This window comes from Elephas maximus, chromosome 3 (assembly GCF_024166365.1).
Source record: "Elephas maximus indicus isolate mEleMax1 chromosome 3, mEleMax1 primary haplotype, whole genome shotgun sequence".
Taxonomy (NCBI): Eukaryota; Metazoa; Chordata; class Mammalia; order Proboscidea; family Elephantidae; genus Elephas; species Elephas maximus.
Genome location: NC_064821.1, coordinates 153,805,061 through 153,810,567, shown reverse-complemented (window position 1 = coordinate 153,810,567; position 5,507 = coordinate 153,805,061). Strand labels below are relative to the sequence as shown.

Genomic DNA, 5,507 nt, shown 5'->3' with positions numbered 1-5,507 from the left:
AGTTCAGATCGAGTTCAGATCGACTCCTTAATGTCTTCTGCTCCAGAAATAACTCCAGGTGTATAGTTCTTATCTTCTTCCTTTCCCGCTCCTGAGCGGGACGGCAAAATGACTAATGTTGCCCGTGCAATGGATAATCCAGCAGAGAAGGAAGTGGAACTGCTTTGGGCACGTGAAGGAGGGAGGGGGAAGAAATTTTCTTGCATTGGCCGGGAATCGAACCCGGGTCTCCCTCATGGGAGGCGAGAATTCTACCACTGAACCACCAATGCCTGTGTGGAGGTGTTCTTGCCTGACTATGTCCCTATGGCAATTCAGAAAAAGACTCTGGCAGGACTTGTAAAAAGCAATTCTAAAGTGGGTTTGTTTAAACAGTGTTCTCTTTGGAAGAAACAGCTAGCACATAAAAGATGCCCAGAACACAGGGTTTCAGGCAACAGTCTAAAGTAATGATAATTGCATTCAGATAAAATGATTCGACTTAAAAGAGACTAATTCGGAAATTGGCGCTTCCCAACTGGATAATACCCGTTGCCATCGAATCCATTCCGACTCATAGCAGAGCAACCTTTTAGGACAGAGTAGGGCTCCCCTGTAGGGTTTTCAAGGAGCAGCTGGTGGATTCAAACTGTGGAATTGGTTACCAGCCAAGCTCTTAACCAGGGCATCACCAGGGCTCCAGTTGGGCGATACTCCTTGTCTGAGTTTCTTAGGGCTCCTGTATCAGGAATATCACAAAGAGAAGGCTTTCACGGAGAAGATTTTATTTTCTCATGGTTTCAGACGCAGAAGTCCGAATTTAGGACCTGGGCTCTGGGAGAAGGCTGTCTCTGTCAGCTCTGGGAAAAAAATCCTTGTCTCTTTCGGCTTCTCCTCCTCGGTTTCTTGGTAATCTCTGAGTGGCATCAATGGTTCTCCATTTGTGCTTCCTTGCTTGTAGGCGTAATTTGCTCTTTTTATATCTCAAATCTGATTGGTTTAAGACTCATCTTATACCGACTCTGCCTCATTAACAAAACAAAGAAAACCCTATTCCCAATTGGAATTACAAACACAAGTATAGGGGTTAGGCTTTATACCACATATCTTTGGGGGCCACTATTCAATCCATAACAAACCTCAATACAAAAACATCAGAAATCATTGAGTCTCTTATCTCTGGTCCTAAATCTGCATGAACCTAAGGGAATGTCATTTATTCCACTGGCTGATGCAACCTCTTTGCCCTCTAATTGTTTGCTGCCTCCCATAGCTTTCCTTCCAAGCTTGAGATGGGTTCCAGCTCTTTCCCAGACAGGCATTCAGTACCCAGTGGTGGTTCAGGAGGCTGGATGTTTGGGGATGTGTCTGAGGTACTCCAGGAGGTCTAGGTGATTCTTGAGCTTCTCTTCTCTGATGCCTCTTTTGAGTTGCCGGAAGAGACCAAAGATTGAAAGGTCCTGTTTTCAGGAGCTGTTTGAATGGATACGGGAAATACAGGGTGGAGAGAAGGAGTGTGCTGTCACATTGTAGGGACAGCCGCTGGGGTCATATAATCATGTGCGTACAAGTTTTTGTATGAGAAACTGACTTGAATTGTAAACTTTCACTTAAAGCAGAATAAAAATTTTAAAAAGGTCCTGTGTTTAAACTATTATGTGTTACAGAGACCTAAAAAACAGCAAGTAAATGAAAATTCACTCCAAGATTTCTTCCCTTAACCACTCCTCTTTAGTCACTCAGGTATGTCAGTTCAGGGAAAAACAAGGGCATTGGGAGTGTTATGAGCTATGCAGGCAGCCTTGAATTTGGAGTACTGGTGGTTCAATGGTAGTACAGGTGCACCCAGTTTTGATTCCTGGCCAATGTGTGGTTCCTATTCTTTCCACCACAGTTCATTTACTGCATCTGGGTGCAACTGCACAAGTTTTTATTGTGCATACCAGACCAGAACAGTAACCCTTTTTCTACTTCGGCTGGACTCTTTATTCCATAGGAAAATCTGGTCTATGCCAAGATCCAGCAGCCAGGAGCAATGCTGCTGTCAATGAGGAAGTTGTGGAGAACCAGGCAGTGATATTGGAGTAAAAGATAGTCAAGAGTTTGCCTACACAGTAGTTTGGCACCCTAGGGGACCAGGGTGTGATCCTGAAGGAATTAGTGCTTGGCCTGAAGTGCAGTAACCACCCTTGCAGTATGTCTTACAAGCTGGGAAGTAAGTTCTGCTGTTACAGTAGTATGAAAAGTTTAGGAACATTTTCCTATTCTCCTGGCAGATGCGAGGAGCCCAGGCAAAGAATCATAACATCACTGTTGATCCGTGATTCACATGCTGGGCCTTGGACTGGGCACTGTGCTGACCACACAGTGGGGAATCAAGCAACTGAACCTCCAGGAAAGAGAGTAGCTCTGAGGTGGTACAGATACCCAGTGGTGGTAAAGTTGTTAGAGGCCACAGCCTTAGGGTCCACAGAAGGGTGAGGATTATGGGTGATAATCCAAATAGAGCTGGCAGGAAGCAGTCAGTAGGACCCTTAGGCCAGAGCCTGGATGAATCAAGAGCCTGTGATCTTCAACTGCACCAGCTTCCTGCACTCAGCTGCCCTCAGCAGCGTCATTTGATGCCATAGAGCTGTGGGGTGCCCAAGGAGGAGTGAAGCTGAGCAAAGCACTGGCAGCTGCAGTGGCCCTGATCTAGACAGAAATAAGAACATACAGAGACAAAGTAGAAGAGAAGGGTGGGCAGAAGCAGTGAGAATCTGCCTGGATCTGTACACCACATACCATAAGTGCGTTTATTAACATTGTCAGCTTACGTTTGCAGGTAGAAATATAAATTAGGCTTTTAACTGGAGTGAATATAAATATTGACCTTAAGAAAGGTATTTATTAGTTGCTATGGCATCAATTATGACTCGTGGTGACCCATGTAGGCAGAGTACAACTGTTCCATAGGGTTTTCAAGGCTGTGACCTTTGGGAAGCAGATCACCTGTCTTCTGAGGTGCCTCTGGCTGGGTTCAGACTACCTAGTTGAACACTTAACTCTTTGCACCAACCAAGGACTCCATTTAAAAAACCGAAATGATAGGGGTAGGTCAAAGGGACACAAGAGGCAATCGAAAGAGCTCCCAATGGCCAAACTAAAATAATAGCAACAATATACACTCAGTAGTGTTAGATTAACCCAGAGTATAAAATACACATTCATGAGTTCATATTAATATACACAAATTATTGAATGAGTAAATATAAATGCCCCCATTGTCATAAGACTAGATTAATGTCCCTTGTAAAAGAATCCCAAATAATTTAGGTACTCTGGGCTTAAAGAGGTGTGGCACAAAAGCGACTGCTTAAATGTGGCTACTCATAGCGACTTCCTTCCAAACAAACAGTCTGGAAAGGGGGGAAAAAGAGCACCTTTACAACAAAGACCTGAGGAACGCTACCTCATCCAGGGGACCATGATTAACATCAACAGTGGTAAGTCATGTTGATTTAATGTGATGGAATAGGGTTTTACCTCCTCAAACCCATACCCCCAGTCTAATCATGAGGAAAACATCAGACATATCCCAACTGAGATACATACTCAAAATTGTCAAGCCATCACACACAAGGAAAGTTTGAGGAATTGTCACAGTTAAGAGGAACTTAAGGAGACATGACAACTAAACGTATTGATGTATCCTGGAACAGAAAAAGGATATTATGTAAAAGCTAAAGATACCTGAATGAAATACATACTTCAGTTAATAATAATGTATCCATATTGGTTCATTAATTGTGTCAAATGCACCATCTAAGACCCTAATAATAGAGGAAACTGGTTGTGAAATATATGTGAATTTTTTCTGTACTTATAAATGTATTCTAGGATAAAAATATTTGTTTCAAAAGAAAAAAAAACTTTAACCAATTAAAAGTGAAGAGTCTCTCTTCACAAAAGAGGATTTTTTAATACCCAAAAAGCATAACAAAAGACCTGCAACATCATTACTCATAAAGGAAACAAAAATTTGAGTCACCATGGTATACCCTCGTACACCCATCAGAATGGGTAAAATGTAAAAAACGGAGAATACCAGGTGCCGACAAGAATGTGGATTAACGGTATCTCTTGTTGCTGTTGAGGCTGTAAAATAGCACAACCATTCTGGAAAACTCCAAAATCCAGCGATTCCACTAATAGGTACATATGCAAAAGAAATGAATGCAAAGATCCACAAAAAGACTTGGACAAGAATCTCCATAGCAGCCTTATTCACAATAGCCAAAACTAGAAATGACCCAATTGTTCATCAACTGTCTTTTATTCACACATTGAAATTACACTCTCCAATAACACCAAAATAATACACACACAGGCATGCAGCAACATGGCTATATCTCATAAATATTAAAAAAAATATTAGGTTGCACTAAAAAAAAAAAAAAGACAAACACAAAAAATTATAGTCATTCATGTAAATTTCAAGAATAGCCAAAACTAACCTATGGAGATAGAAAACAGAATGGTGATTGCCTAAGTGGGAGTGAGGTAGTGAATGACTGGAAAAGTGTACAAAGTATCTTTGTGGTTGATAGAAACTTACTGTAACTTGACCTAGGTGATGGTAATATTTGTCAAAATTCATTGGACTGTGTACATAAGATTTGTGCCTTTTACTCTATGCGAATTATACTTCCATAATTTACTGTTAGTATAAAAATGGGGGCCTTTGATGTCATCAAGTTTAGACTTGTAATTACTAGGTTTTGTAAAATTTTCTGTTTGAGTAGGAATTCTTATTTCATCTCATTTCTCTATAAAATCTCCACTGATATTTGAAATAGCTCCACCAAAAAAAGAAAAAAGAAAAAGCAAAAAAGGCGGTTATGACTACACATTTCATTACTGGAAGCTATGGACAGCCTTTACTTTTGGGGAGAGTTTATGTACATGCTTAGACATTGGGCAACTCTGGGGTTTTCAGGTGACCACGACTCAGGTGTGTACAATGTAGGCCTTACTTCCCCTCACCTGACAGCGGTGTGCTAGGAAGCCAGCAGTATGCTGAATTCGCTGGCCTCAAGTAAAGGGCACAGCCAGTACAGAGATGAAAAGCAAAAGTGAAAGATACACCAGTTACAACCCTGGTAGACACCAGACAGTGCAGTGACTTGGATTCGAACCGAGGTTGCTGAGGCACAACTTAGACACCAGAAGCTCCTGGCAGCCTCTGTGCTTCCTTTAATATTTTTGACATAAAAACATTTGCAATATGTTGCTGATTTATTCTTGGACAGGTACAGATCCTTGTGCTTTTCTCCCTTTCATGTCTTCTCTCTCTTTCTCCCATCCCATCATGCTACATGATAAAAATAATTTTCTCTGTGGTCTCTGGCTGGAGGAGAATGGTTATTGTCTGAAAGTTTTCTGTCTTGCTAAGCTGCCCTTTTCCTACTCTTAGATAGGACAGGATTTTGTTGGAACTTTTTTTGTATTCCAGTTTGCCAGCTTCATCAGCTCTAAGTCAGGGATAT

The 5,507-nt window shown here is 41.5% G+C and overlaps 1 non-coding gene across 1 annotated transcript; it reads right to left on the bottom strand.

Annotated features, from left to right (window-relative positions):
• Positions 1 to 201: 201 nt before the first annotated feature.
• Positions 202 to 272, bottom strand: TRNAG-CCC (transfer RNA glycine (anticodon CCC)). The gene has a single exon. It is a non-coding gene; the product is annotated as a tRNA-Gly (tRNA).
• Between the last annotated feature and the right edge of the window lie 5,235 nt (positions 273 to 5,507).